At 33.1% G+C, this 16,805-nt stretch overlaps 1 pseudogene; it reads right to left on the bottom strand.

Moving 5' to 3' along the window:
* Positions 1–15,265: 15,265 nt before the first annotated feature.
* Positions 15,266–16,167, bottom strand: LOC112940531 (protein PELPK1-like; annotated as a pseudogene).
* Positions 16,168–16,805: the final 638 nt, after the last annotated feature.

The raw sequence follows: 16,805 nt of genomic DNA, 5'->3' as shown, positions 1-16,805 counted from the left end.
AATTCATTTTTTTAGAAAAATCTAAAATGGGTCTTGGTGATTTGAGTCTTCTTTGGAGTTTTCAAGGTTAGATTAATGTTCCCAAACCTAATTACAGTCTAGGGCTGAGATTTGAAAAGGTTTGATTCACAATTGAAGAAACCATCATTGAATGTTGAAAAGGCTTGCAGAAGACAAAGTGGATTTGAAGATCTAGAAGTTTTGGCAAGGAATTGAAGGCTAAAAAGTACTAGGTTTTGTTCCCTCTATCAAGGAGAGCTTGTTTCTCAAATTTCAAGAAGTTTTGATCTAAAAATATAGAGGGCTTTATTTTGGGTCTTCATTTTTTTCATAGTGTTCTTGAATAAAACTCAAATCTTTAAGAAGAAGGAATGTTCCAAAATGGTGTTTGATTCTAAAAAGGAAGAGAAGAAAAAATGTAAAAGTGTTTATACGAAGGGAATTCATCAACAAGGGTAATACTAAAGTACAAAGGTGGCGAGTTGGGGGGGGGGACCACCAAGGTTCAATTTTCGGAGTCTTGTAGTTGCAGCTTTAGGACTTTGGGAGAGACCCGACTTTCATCGCCCAACTCACTTGGCCCCTCGCCCTTTGGGCAGCTAGGTCGCCGAATCGATCTTGTTTTGGTAGGTTCTACTGGAAAAAATTCGGCGGACTCAGCGTGGTTTGCCGAGTCCATCCAGCGCACCACCAAACTTCAACCTAGATCGCCTAGTTGCCTTGGTAGATTGTCAAATTTTGGGACCTTATCTTCAAGTTGGCAAGTTGAACTTCAAGTTAGGTGATGAAAACAGTGCATTTGGCGATCGGAAACTCATTTTATGACCCTTTCTTATGAGTTCCTAATTCTTAGTGTCTTTTTCTTTTGATTCTCATTCGTTGTCAAGAATCTTAAACTGATTCTCAACTCGTAACTAGTCTACTTGTTGACTATTGGTTCTTGAATTCACTTCTTAGTTAGTGACTTTTTCTTCGGTGTTTTTATTCGTTTTGCTTTGTAATTTACTTCTTAATTCAAGTTTGTTTGGTTTGATTAAGTTGGTACTATAATCCCTAGTCATGGGTGGTGCTACAACTTTTGACGAACAACCGACTATTTTTGAGTAGTCGGTATATTGAATGTTGAACTTTGCCAATTTTTATCGTAGTTGGAATACATAAAACCAGACTTAGACAATTAAAATATCAAAATGGTCGACTACGGTAGTTGGAAGAAATTAAAATAATTTATATATTTAAAAAATGATTACCATTAATTAATTAATCTAGACCACCATGAAATACATGTAAACCACCACTAATAACCATAGAATTCACCAATAATTGCTGCTAAAATTTTAATATCCCAAGATGGTAATCGAATTAATCCAAATGTACCTAAATTGCCGCTAAATATTGGTTTATTATATGAAGGGATTGCGGATGTTAATTAAATGAATAGATAATTGCCACAAAGCTAAGGTAGGAAAATGTCACGATCCAGATCGTCGTGATTCACACCCACACTAACCCTCCTGTATTCAAATTAGCAAACCAGAAATAATAAAAGATGAAAAGAAAAACACAAAGAAGTATCTAAGTCCACATAACCCACTATATGTTCTGAAGAAATTTAATTCCTTCAAGTACCCGAGGTTGCTAATTAAATCCTCCCTAGATAAAACGGATGAACCATTAAAGAAGTAGTGGTATCTCAAATTTCAATAATTTCAACAAACTCAAAATGACAGCACCAAATCACACTCACAAACCCGATCGATCAATTTTATTTTGTAAGAAATGTATGCAAAAAAAGGCAGTATTCAATCCAGAAAAATGAGAGAGCCTATCAATTTATAGCCAACAAAGGTAAAGGTCACAACCTTTTGAAAAGAATGCAACCTTTCAGAAAGGTCACAACACTTTGACAAAGGCATAATCTTTCTACGATTACAATTCTTTAGAAATAACACATCCTTTCATAAAGGTCACAACCATTTGGCATAGTCACAACCATTCAAGAGAGTCACAACCCTTCATTTCTTGTTCACACCTTTAAAACCCAACAAATAATAATACAGAATTTGTGCACAATTTTTGTTACATTTATTCAACACCGCTTTTGACAAATTAATTAACATCTAAGAGTCTTCTTCATCTAGTCATGCCAAAAGATAAATTTGATCCTATAATAATAATATTAATATGAATATTAACAATGAAATAAAAAGGATAATCTTGAGTTACATGGAGAGAACACACCTTCTTCACAAGAAAGTACATGAAAATAGAAATACAAAATTAGTGCAAACTTTTGAAACTCTTGTCCGACATATCTTTTGAAAAACTAATCAAAATTCAAAGAACCTTCTTCATCAACTTATGCTAAAAGATGAATATAATCATATATAATAATATAAAGATTAACATTTAAATAAAATGAATAATCTTGAGTTGGGGTTCCATGATACGAAAACTATCAATTTATAGAAATATAATTTGAAAAATACCACAGTGTATTAAAATAATATTATAATTTAATAACTGAGAGTTATAGATATGAAAATTTAAAATGGAAGGAATTAATGATATTATTAAAAGTAAAAGTCTAATAGGTATAAGATACGAATATAAAACTTTAAATACAAATAAAAACAAATAAAGTAGATAAAAGAAATAATGTTATATTATATATAACTATAATTGTTTTTGGATTGAATAAGTAACCAAACATTTTCAACAAAATCATAATGTGTATTTGGATTCGAATGACAATAAATGTTACCATAAAGGTTGCAATTGAGAAAATAATTCTTTATTACCGCCTTAAATTTGAAAAGTGGGTGTACTATTTTTAAATTATTGCCGCCTCCAATTTGAAAAAGTGGGTGTAATTTTTTAAAAAGAATTGCTTTTAAAATTAGATATAATAGAGGAGACGCGAAGTTAGTGGGCTGAGTTTAAAATGATTTTTGGGCTGCACGTTTTGGGCTACAATTGAGCAAGCAATTATTTCTAATAGTGTGATGTTTTTACTCATATATGTATATGTTTTGAGGTAAACAAATCATAAATAATTCCAAAAATGATAAAAATAAATAATTGCATGGAATCACTTGATGTAAAGGTTGATAATGCGAAGGAAATGAAATATAAATAATATATCTTAAAAATATTTTACAGAAAATATTAGAATAATAAAAATAGAAAAAAAAAGAAGGAAATTAAAAAGTAATCATTATGTAATTACTTTATGTATTTTAACTACAATTCACAACACACCCTTATGAATTGAAGAGTGAAATTACGTCCTGTCAATTACATCAAGCTACATGTTGGGCAAGTTATTACATGGTCAACCAAGCTTGTCAGACAATATAATTATACTCAATTACATCATACCTAATTACTAATGTGACTTTCCAAATAGGTCCTAAGGACAAGTTTGAAAAGACATGTAATTGATTGTAATTACACTCTTTGACGTGTTCACTAAACCAAGAGATTACTTGACAAGGGAGGAATTGAGTGTAATTGAAGGGTAGTAATTACATCCCTCAATTCCTAAGTGAGGGTTAGGAATCAGGTGTAATTACACCATCTACTTATATAAAACTTTTTAAAATTCTTTGCTTACTTTTATTTATATTTCTATTTTTCGCTTTTATATTTTTTTTATTTATATTATCTTTAGAAATATTATTTTTGTTATTCTAATATTTTCTAATTTTTTTATTATTTATATTTCTATTCCTTCTCATTCCGAATCTTTACTTTTTTGTGTTATTTTATTCATTTTTTCATATTATATATTTATTTATTTATATGTATCTTTTATCAGCATGATTTTTTAAGTATTCTGATTTTTAAAAGTATAATTCATCGTTGAATAAGATAATAAAATTACATTTTTCTTTATTTTTAAATCATATTTATGTATGTTATGTTGAAATTTGACATAAGAATATTGTGTTAACTTTTTTTTGAATTTAAAACTTATGTTATATTTTTAGTTTCATTTGTTTTAGTAGTATTGAGTTGATATTTTACATTGCAAATCATTAATTATATATTGCTTGTTCTAGTGCAAACCAGTTTCTTATTCGCGTTTGCAGAGAAGATATTTTTTTTAGGTATACTGCTAAAGTACTAAAAATGTAATTGGAAAATGAAATTTTTCAATGAACTACTTATTATTTTTTTAGTAGTCGATATACTGAGTGTTGGCGGACTTTACCGATTTTTATAATAGTCGGAATATATAAAATCAAACTTAGACCATTAAAATACCAAAAATGGTCGACTACGGTAGTTGGAAGAAATTAAAATAATTTATTTATTTAAAAAAATGATTACCACAAATTAATTAATCTAGATTGCCGCGAAATATATGTAACCCACTACTAAATATAAAGAATGCACCAATAACTGCGGCTAAAATTTTAATATCGAAGGTGTTATCCAATTAATCCCTAATGCATCTTAATTGTCGTTAAATATTGGTTTATTATATGAAGGGATTTCTCAAATTAATTAAAAGACTAGACAATTGCAACCCAAACTAAGTAGGAAAATGTCACGATCCAGACCGTTGCGAATGACACCCACACTAACCCTAAGGTGTGAGAACCATTAATACTAATCATCTAACCCAAGAACAAAATGTTTAAAGATACGAAAATATTTAGATAAAGAATTAAAGTGGAGTTTCCATGAATCCAAAAGTCTAACCATTCGCTACTAAAACATTGCAAAAAATACCCCTAGATTATGAAAGTCAATGTACCAAAACATCTAAAGTTCAACAAGTCTAAGAAAAATGGGTACAACCCAAACTAAATATACTATCAAGTCTAACTAGAAAGTCTTAGTCCGAAACATATGGACTAACAAAATGAGGAACTTCATGGCTGCCTGAAAGAGCCGTCTCATCCTTGAAATCCTATCTCGATCACCACTTTCTTAGTTGAGGTCTATCAGTATCCACTTGAAGATGCTTTGTACTCAACAAAGAAAGAGCAAGTGCAATATCAATACACAAACACAGTGTACTGTTATGATCCCAGGGATATTCCAGTAATAAGAACAACATATACCAATAAACACAACAAGGTAAATATGACATGCACAGAATGTACACACGTATACCGATTATCAATAGTGAACAACTTACAATTTCACATTCTTTTCAATAAAAAGTTATGACAATTCAATGGTCCTCTCATGGAACCCATACTCAACTTTTAGTGTACCAAAATATGGTACCCAATCCCAATTAGTGTGTCGGATATGGAACCCAATCCCATATATACGCCAGAACGTGCCACGATCCTAGTTAGTGTTTCGAAACATGACACCAGATCCATATAACACAACAACAATCACAATTACACTTACATATACAGTCTCAAAATCATACATTATGTCACGACCCAAATTCTGGAATCCGGATCGCAACCAACGTCGTTGACCTCTCAGAGGTCGCACACAAGCCTCATCTTGCATTCATCACATTCATCTAGTTAAATTTTCAGAAAATTTAAAACTTTTTATATGTATGAAGTATACATAGACTTCAGATAATTATTAACTAGATACATCATATACTAAGCTTACCATAAGAGAACAACCATCTAACATAAAGAATCAATTCGAAACTGACGATGTATATATCATAAATAGTTTGCCAAACATGGCCTTATTACAAAAATTTAAAATGAAGGTGCAAAAGAAACGCTAGGAAAAACATCCACTATCTATGTCTAAAACTAAGGCTAGAAAAAATCTGTAGCATCCTCAAAATCATGAGAACCTACCAAATGGTTTGGAGAAATGTTGAAGTCCAAACCAATGCAAGTGTTGTCAACTTGTCCTCTGACCTGCACCTACAAAAATAGTAAATAGTAGGGGTTAGTACACCACTTGTACTAAGCATGAGTGTATGCACACATACACATAAGGTTATGCATGATCAAAGAGAGCTCTTCCTAAACAACACGCTATTTCTTGAAAGCCTAGTGACTAGACTTTCCTTAATCGTTAGATGTGAATATGAATATGATGTAGTTTAATGCATTCAAATCAGACAACTCATTTTCTATATGATTACAAAATATTAGTATCATCCACATAATTTTAGAACAACTCGGGCGAAGATTTGAGATTTTAATCCTCTTAGGAAGAAAGCTCCTCTTTGTACACTTAGATTAATTTTCAGTCTTTTTCTTATTGTTGTGTAGTTCAATAATTCTTTTGGTCCTATATTTTACTTACAAGTACAATGATTCATTATAGTCTCATACCCACAATGAATCAATGCATGTAATCCAAGGACTGAGGAATGATTTCCCTATCTTATAGTGAGTCATTCTTTACACTATATATTCATTACCTTTTATAAGCAATTCTCTATTGATCATGCCATTAATTTCATTACTTTCATGTTTTATATATTATACATTTCTTATAGATGGGACTTTGGAATCGTTGATGTAGCATAATATATCTCAAGTGAGGGCCCAACATATGGGACCTCAACTCAAGAGCCTTCTTTAGCAAACACAGAATCTGCTTCTTTCGTTCATTCGTACTTCACCTTATTCATTTCATTCATTTGTAGGATGATGTAAACACCATCTATACCTAGGATGAAGTTTAACACTCTCAACGGGGTCATCAAGTGCAATGACCAAGAATGACCTAATGTCATTACTTAAATCTGATTTCACCTCCTGATTGTCTTGCACAAACACCTTTGGTATCGTTCATTTCATTATCTTTCATACATTGAGGAACTCCAACCTTAACCTACATAGATCATGTGACTATCATGAAATCCAGTGTCTACCCCACACCAAAAAGACGTGGAATCACTGGCCAAAGTGACCCAAAACATGCTAGCGTACATGGGAATTGAACCCCGTCAGATCCCTATATTGACAGTATAGGTTCGAAGACTAGGATATATAAGGAGAACCATACCCGGCATGCCAGACAGTCTCATCTCATGAGTGTTACGTGAACCTCCACCCTTTTCGAAAGAAGGCATCACCGCTCATTGCTAGCCTATCGGTGCTCGATATAAAGTTCTATTTCATTCAACTCATACGTCATGGAAGCTGGCTTCTAGTATGAGGACATTATAGCTCAATAGATGATTTCTCATCTCATCATTACTATTAAGTATACATCAGTCTCAATACTTTCATTAGAGTGTACATAGAGACTGATCTCTTCATTAATTTTACACTCTAATAGGTGAGTACGTTTTAATAACATTTACTTAGGCTCATTTGAGATTGCTATCATCTTTCACATTAGCTCTTATTATGTTGTCACCATTTTATTAGCATCATAGGTTAACATAATTACTCACCTCATTACGTGAATGTTCATTTCTTCTTTATCTTCTACTGTTGACTCAAGCATTATGGAGGCTTGCTTCTACATTGAGATTTACTTACTATTTTGATGACTAGTCATCCTTACTTTACATTGATGAAATGTGAATTTTCCTTAAATAACATCCTTACTTTACATTGATGAAATGTGAATTGTCCTTACATATCATCCTTACTTTACATTGATGAAATGTGAATTGTCCTTACATATCATCCTTAGGTATTAATGTAACTAGTCTCACACATTCTAACACCTTCATTCGTGAGTATTCTTTTAACATAGTAGCTTAGATGTAAGTAAGACTTGTGTCACTTCCATTAACACCCCATTCTGGTCATTTACTTAATTTAGACCCCTTTAATTATGTTATAACTCACATTACTTACTTATTTTAGTGTAGTTGCTTCATATCACCGTTTATGGACGATGAACACTTCATTCAATGAGTTTCATGTGTTCATATGTCATTGTTTTAGAGCATGTTGGGAGTTGTCCCAATGAGTGGCATGCCCCTGATTATGAGTTCATTGAATTAGTTTAGGATTGCTTATATTATCATTTGATATTCTAACTACACAAGATTGACATATGATTAGTATTGGCATCAACCTTTGAATAATAAACTACATAACCATTTTTGTTGGCATGTGTCAATTTTACGTATGTTCATATTTAAATTAAATATGTATGAACCATTAGCCAATCTTTTAATTATATAACATAGGATTATATCCATTTACATGAATCACTTTTAGACAATGTATCGTCAGCCATTTTATTGGCATACGATCAGTATTGACACAAACATTTGGATATAGATTACATAATCTTATTTGTTGGCATAGGCCAAATTGTACATTCTTTCATGCTTGGTAGGATATGTATATTATTCATTAGACAATATTTTAATTTTTTTTACATAATATTATAGTCATTTGGATGCATCCCTTTTGGACAAGGTATTGCTAACCATTTTATTTGCATGAGCCAAACAATCGCTCAAATTATGATCATGGAGATCTTTTTAGCCAATCTTATAACATAACTTTAGGCATAACATTTTTAAACATATTGAACAGCATAATATGATCATTATATGAACACAACATCATCAACATGTCACATTTACAATAGGGATGCACAATAAATCGTAATCATCTTCATACATAACAGTTTCGGACACATCTTAACATAGTATAATTCTCTTAACCAATCTTGGTTCATGACTTTAGGATAACATTTTAAGGCATATTAAACAACATCATATTAATATTTGATGAATTTAACACCTTCATAATGTAACTATAACAGCAATGCAACATTCGTACAAACACGTCAACACTTACAACAATTACTGATGTAACTAACACATCGTCGATTTATGATTCACGTTTTAAGTACTTAACTTTATACGATCACAACTTCATAGGTTAATCGACTTTCATAATTCAAGAGCATTGCACAAAATATCAGTCATCACCACATACCAACAACATGATATCTAACCTATTCAACATGGAATCAAAAAGTATACTAGGGACAAAGGAGTTCGACGAGAACACGGGAACAACCCTAGTTTTCAAGATCTTTGAATCGTTGAAAAGAAAGTTCTCTTGGAGAAAGAAGTTTAGGAGAGAAACACATACCTTAAGTAGAACTTAATCTAGGAAGACCATCTTGAACGAAAACTTGGAGAAATCTTGAAATCGCCTAGGAGAATCAATGAAATTTTCTGTTTTTCTTTCCCTCGCTTGCTTACTGTTTTGCGTCCCTTTTTTTCCGATGAGTTTTAACGTGATTTTTAGGTTAAAAACTGATATTGAATCATAAAACTTAGGCTTGATAATTTAATGTAATAAACTAATTAACCAATTACCAAAAGGCCCCTCTTAAGTTGATTAAACATAGGAGAACATAACATTTAGTCAAATCTGTAAAATTGGTGTTGACTATGGTTTTAATAAATATTTTGACTTTATATTAACTAATTAAATCCTTAATTTAATTAATTTTAGGTACTAGGGTAAGTACTAAAGTACCTCTAAGTCATTGGAACCAAAATTAAGCCTTTTGGACCATCCTAGGTTAAGTACTAGGATGTTTCTTACATTGTACTAGGTTAGCATTAGAATTTTGGTTTGAAACCTTTAATTTAATTAAATAAATGGAAAATTTAATTAATTAAGTAATCTAGGGTAATTAATAAAGTATCCTTAAAACTTTATAACCATAACTAATCCTTTGGACCATCCTAGGTTAAATAATAGGTTGTCTTTTTCTTGTCTGAGCCAAAATCTTGAATCTTCTTTGTGATTTCGGTTTTGACCCTTTAAATTAATTAATTAAGATGCTAAATTAGTTATTTAATTAGCCAAGGGTACTTACTAAAGTATCCCTAAGTTTTTAGGAACTTAACTAACTCTTTGGACCATCCTAGGTTAGGTACTAGGTTGTCCCTTTCTTGTCTTAACCAAAATTTGAAAATTACCTTTGTAGTTTTGGTTTTAGCCCTTTTAAATTAATTAATTAATTTTCTAAATAAATTAATTAGGTAACCTAGGTGAATTACTAAAGTACCCCTTAGTTTATAGGACCATAACTAACCTTTTGAACCATCATAGGTTAGATACTAGGTTGTCTCTTTAACTAGTATTAGGTTAGTGTCAACTCGGCTTTGGTCCTAGGTTGTCGGGTGCACTAGTGGGTCCATTTCGATTAGTCCTAGGTTAGTTAGCTATTTGGGGCAGTAGGTTAGAGTCTAAAATTTGTAGGGATGTTAGGCACCACATGAAGTGGTCCCTTGTGCATGTTTTCCCCCATAACTACCCTAACCAAATTCGGTTAGGGTGGTCCCCTCCTTTGGCAACTTCTTCACATGTCTTGCACATGTGCTTGAACATGGATTGGTTTCACTTTCCTAACTAACTATTATTTATAGGTCATTTGGGAATGTTTACTTATTGTCCCAAGGACCCTTACCATGTCCTTGGGCACTTCTTAAATTACATGATCATTTTAGATGATCATGTGCTATGGTACTTCTTAATTTACATGATCATTTTAAATGATCATGTCCTTGGGCACTTCCAGAATGTTACACATTAAGTGTTAAATCATGACATACATTTAATCATTCATTCTCATTTCATTAGTTTTAATCACAATGCTTCATTCACATACATACATGTATCACAATTAATCAATCACCAACATATATCACACCTACCTCAACCCCAAGCATAAATCCTCCTAAGAAACTTAATTTTTCCCTTTCGGATTCTTTTCCTTGTTTAAGGTCTACAAACAAATAATATAACGCAAAACTCAATAATTAATGTCTAATTTACTCGAATTATAACAAACCCAATAATCCAAGACCAAACTCACAATCCTAAGGTGCAACTAGGGATTTTTTTCCAGTATTAATTTCAGTCCACCCCCTAACACCCCACCCCACCCCCAAATAGTAATTAACCCAAAATCCTAATTCTACGGATTAAAAATGAATTCGGGGATTAAAATTCTTACCTTTAGTGTTAGAAGAGGTGGAAAACCATCAAGAACTTTCCCTGGTTCTTCTCTTAGATCTAAAGAACGAAAATTGCAGAATAATAACGTTTTTGGGGGTTTAGTCCCGACTTAAGTATGACTGGACCGTTGTGGTGGACCTCGTCCCGCCACACCTGCTCCGCCTAGGGAATAAATCCCGCCCTAGCGGCCTTCGCGGAGACAGAATATCAGAATTAAAGTTTCAAACCCTCATTTCACAACACAACTTCAACTCATGACATTCAAAAACTACCCGATCACGCTAAGGTCAGTTTTGGGAGTTCTACTCACCGAATTTGATTTCGTAAAGTCATACTAGTTTCTTAACGTATTAGCTATCTACTCATGTGATAAAATTCATAATTATATCTCTAATTTAATACTATATTTCCCCTAGAACTCATTGGCTCAAATTTCGTACAAATCTGGACTACGCTAGGAATTTTCAAGTTACTACCAAAAGGTTTTACATCCCAAATTTTTTTTAGGTGGCTAATCTATAACGACGGTAGTCATTCATTACAAAAAAGGGAAAAAATAACAATAAATAGAGATTACGATTGCGTTGAGCTCATAATATGAGAACCATTTTGATTATGTATGTTTGATCTGAAGAAGAATTTCCATAACATGTTGAAGATGTGAAAGTTGAAAATTTTATAATATGGAGGTGGTAGTGATGGATAAGGTGATGTCTTCTTGAAGTAGTCAATTTTTGGAAAAGAATGCACCTTGTATTCTAGTTTAGACAATAAAGATACCTCTAGAGCAGACTTGAAGTTATTATCTAGAACTGATTATTTCTTATAATAGTCATTCTTTGACATATATGGGACATTATGTTCCTGTTCAGGCACTGAGGGCACTTTGTATTCTACTTGTTGAAGAAGAAGGAAGTTGACGATTGGAACATGTCAAAGGAACACATTCAATGCAGCTAATTGACGTGTCTCCAGCAAGTGTTGATGAAGAAGGAAGCTGACGATTGGAACATGTCAAAGCAATATGTCCAACAGAGTTGACTGGTGAATTTACAAGCTGTAGAATTTGAGTCATTGGGATTAGACTATTATATCGACCAGGATGCTACTTATTGTACTAATTGAATAGGATTATATATATGTTATCGGCCTAATAAATATTTTTCCATCATTTAAAATTACTTTTGATTCTTTGAGCACGACTTAGAATTCTCATCACTATATATACTTTGCATCACCAAGCACAATAATATATTGCAAGCTATTATTTCAAATATAATTTATTTAATTTTATTTTCAGTTTACTGTATGATGTTTTGACAGACCATGGCTACATTCATTTAAACTGCTAGAAAATTCACATTAATCGCGGCTAATTAAATTCATCTATTAAGCACGGTTAAATGTTTTTGTATTTGAAGTAGAAATTTACACCAAAACTAAAATATTTTTATTAATATGTTATCGGATCAAAATTATTTACAGCCTACAATGATGTAATAAATCAAATGAGCTCCAAAAATTTAAAAGGAAGAGCATTGCTGTGGGAATTTAACACAAATGTTGAAAGTTATTACATCATATTCTTACTTTTTTTTTAAATTATAAAAATACGTGAGAAATTTGATATAATTTGAATACATCTCAAAACGTCTTGATACATTGCATCTTAATTTTGGATACATCTCTCGATCTCTCGATACATCGCGTCTCCATTTCAGATACATCACTCAATGTCCTGATATTGTAACGACCTGTTTAGTCGTTTTGAGCAGCAGATTTTATTTCTGGAAAAACAGGTTGAGACGACGGAACCCACGACGGAACGTCATGGGCACGACGAATCGTCGAGGGTGTCTCATCCCAAAACACTTAGAAATTCTGAAATTTGGGTGCTGAAATCGACTCTCTGAACTTTGTAACAAAATGGCAGGACAGACCGTCACAGGTGTGACGGACCGTCACAGGCCCTTGGTGGAAATTTGGGTCTCTGAACTTTATGACGACCTGCAGGACGGACCGTCGCAGGCACGACGGCCCGTCACAGGTTGCGCAATCCCAGTCCGGGTCGAATTTCTTGATACGTTTTAAGGGACGTTTTTGGACTATTCCTGCTATAATTATATATTTCGTGGGTCCATATTAATAACTCAATTTCTTGGGGGTTAAAAGAGGTAACCTTAAGTTAATTAGTGGGGCATTATTGCCATCTTTTATTCTTAATTATATACTAATTAGGGTAAAAGAAAGAGGGTTGGAATAAGAAAAATAAGAAAGAACAAGAGAAAGAGAGAGAAGGGAATCGATAGAGAGGGAGACGATCGTGAAGGGGAAAAACACAAAGCTTTGGGAAAATTTGCTTGCTTGATCACGAATCTTCGGTGGAGGTAGGTTATGGTTTTCATGCTTTCATAGTAAACTCTTAATAGAGAATGATATGTATTGGTAGTATTGTAAACCCTGCTATGTGCTTAATTGTATGCATGCATGAACGTGATTTTATAATTGTGATTATATTAAGCATGATGAAGTTATTGAATCCCAAATCTTGATAAAAACCTAATCTCTTTTTAATGATGATGCCTTGGTAAGGGAGAAGGCTTGATGAACTTAAGTAATGAGATTGATGATGCCTTGGTAAGAAAGAAGGCTTGATGAATTGATGGAAGGAGATTTAGGGGATCGGGTGTCACGAACCGACACGTAGAATTAGGGGATCGGGTGTCACGAACCGACACGTAGAATTAGGGGATCGGGTGTCACGAACCGACAAGTAGAATTAGGGGATCGGGTGTCATGAACCGACACGTAGAATTAGGGGATCGGGTGTCACGAACCGACACGTAGAGTTAGGGGATTGGGTGTCACGAACCGACACGTAGATTTAGGGGATCGAGTGTCACGAACCGACACGTAGATTTAGGGGATCGGGTGTCACGAACCGACACGTAGATTTAGGGGATCAGAGTGTCACGTACCGACACAAGAGGATTAATGAATATGAGGGATCGGAGTGTCACGTACCGACACAAGAGGATTAATGAATATGAGGGAGCGGAGTGTCACGTACCGACACAAGAGAAATAAAGATAATGAATCTTGAAAGATGTTAATATACTCAATCTAATGAACATAATTCCCAAATGAGTATGGTATTGAGGCTTGAGTCCTCATGCGTGAACTTGACGGTAATTGTTAATGATATAGTATTTGTTGTTGCTACATGTTGAGTATCATGGTTGATTTTATGATATTATTGGTATATATTGTTTTCTATTTTGAGTTGGCCGATGATATCTACTCAGTACCCGTGTTTTGTACTGTCTCCTACTTTTATGTTCTCTTCTTGTTTATTTGTGGAGTGCAGCAAACGTGCCATCGTCTTCAACTCAACAATAATTCAAGCCAGTCTTACTACATCGGAAATTCAGGGTGAGCTAATGCTTCTAGCTTGGACTGGATCTTCTTCTTCAAGTCTTGATGCCTTGAACTTCCGGCATGGACTAGCTTCTTATGTATTTTTAGCTTTTAGAACACTCTTAGTTTAGTCGTTTGATCGTAGATGTTCTTGTGATGATGACTTCCAGATTTTGGGGAATAATAGATGTTGAATTTTAGAAGTTAATGAATTGGTCTTTATTTAATGAGTTTAAGTCTTCCGCATTACTTTCTGTTGATATTATATTGAAATGTTAAGGTTAGATTGGTTGGTTCGCTCACATAGGAGGGTAAGTGTGGGTGCCAGTCGCAACCCGGTTTGGGTCGTGACAGATATAATGACAAAAGTGATGTGTTCAATTGATATATCGCTTACAAAGTGATGTATCTGAGAATATGAGATAGTAGAAATTTTTGTAATTTTTTCAAATGGTAGAAATTTTTTAAAAAATATGATAAAATAAGTTGCATATTTAGGTAATTTTTCCTAATTTTATACGGTATAATGTAACTCAATGAAACTTACAAATATTGTTATTTTCTTTCTTTGTTTTGCTTGTTGTTTTGGTAACAAGAAATTCCGACCACTCTACTCTTGGTATTGGTATTAAATTTATGAAAAATTAATTGACATGCTGGAAGAATAGGCGAATCTATAGATATAAACTTCCAATAAAATTTGAAAAAACCTTGTATTTAATAGACACAAATCTCTGGATACATTCAAGATAGAATTTAAATGACAAACAATAGCAACTCGAAGTAGGAAAGAAAAGAAAACAAATAAAGAATTACAACTTTTGATAGGCATTGATATCATGCCTTTGGACTCATAATATGAGGAGAACCCTATGGATTATATATGTTGAATTGGAGAAAGTCTTCATTGAAACATGTTGAACAAGAGAGATGAAAATTTAGTAATATGGAGGTGGTGGTGATGGAGAAGGTGATGGTTTTTTGAAGCAGTCAGTTTTTGGAAAAGACGGTACTTTGTATTCTTGTTTAGGAACTGAGGGTATCTCCGAAACAGTTATCAACCTTCTTGTAGTTATCTTATGGAATTGATGGTGTCTTGTAATCATTATTCGGCAAAAAAGGCATCTTGTATTCTTGTTTAGGTACTGTGGGCACCTTTTAGTTATTATCTGTTAAAATTGATGGCACCTTCATATAGTTATCTTCTGAAACTGATTGCTTCTTATAGTAGTCATTATTAGACAAAGAAGGCACCTTATATTCCTGTTTAGGCACTGAAGGTACCTCTGGAACAAATAACAACTTCATGTAGTTATCTTATGGAGTTGATGGCTTCTTTTAATAGTCATTCTTTGGCAAAGAAGGCACCTTGTATTCATGTTTAGGCATTGAGGGTACCTCTGGAATAGTTGGCACCTTCCTATAGTTATTTTCTGATGGCTTCTTGTAAAGTCATTCTTTGGCAAAGAAGGCACCTTGTATTCATTTTTAGGCACTAAGGATATCTTAGGAACATATGACACCTTCTTATAGTTATCTTCAGGAACTGATACTTTCTTGTAGTAATGTATTTTTCGCAAAGATGACACCTCGTATTTTGGTTTAGGCACTGAGGGTTTCTCTTGAACAATTCGGGAACAATTCGCACCTTCTTGTAGTTATCTTCTGGAACCGATAGTTTCTTGTAGTCATTCTTTGGTAAAGAAGGCATCGTGTATTTCTCTTTAGATATTGAGGGTTCCTTGTAGTCGTTATCTTTTGAAATTTACAAAACCTTCTTAGAATTATCTTTTGTAACTGATGGCTTCTTGTAGAAGTCATTCTTTGTCAAAGAAGACATCTTATATTCCTCTTTAAACACCAAGAGTACTTCTGCAACCGATAACACCTTTTTATAGTTATCTTCTGAACTGATGATTTCTTGTAGTAGTCATTCTTTGACAAAGAAGGTATGTTGTATTACTCTTTTAGGCATGGAGAGAACATTGTAGTCTTCACTTTTAGCTACTGTGATTGGTGATCTGATGATTCATAAGAATAAGGTGAATATGTCATAGTCCATGTGGCAATCAAGAAAAATGTTAAAGCACAAGCAAACTGAGGCCATTGCTTTTTCATTTGGCTTCCCATTGAGAATATTTGTATTTTAATGCTAGATGGTTAGATTTTTCTTTTTCTTGTGTTTTTAGAATGGAGAAGAAATAAGTGTTTATAGCTTAACTAAGATGTAGATTTGGATACTCTAAAAATAATCTAAACAGATAAGAGATTTTACTATTTTTTTGGATAATTCTGTTCCACTAAGGTGTGTGAGATTATGGGAAGCCATGAACAATTTTTGTTGGCAAGGTGAAAATCAAGTCCATTAATCTTTTATTGACTTCCAAGAATGTTGTTCTTGTTTTTTTTTGTTGGTACATTGAACAAATAATATGTTGTTTGGCCTAACAAGTATTATTCATTATTTTATGTCATGAG

This window comes from Solanum lycopersicum, chromosome 12 (assembly GCF_036512215.1).
Source record: "Solanum lycopersicum chromosome 12, SLM_r2.1".
Taxonomy (NCBI): Eukaryota; Viridiplantae; Streptophyta; class Magnoliopsida; order Solanales; family Solanaceae; genus Solanum; species Solanum lycopersicum.
This window is presented reverse-complemented; position numbering and strand designations above follow the sequence as displayed.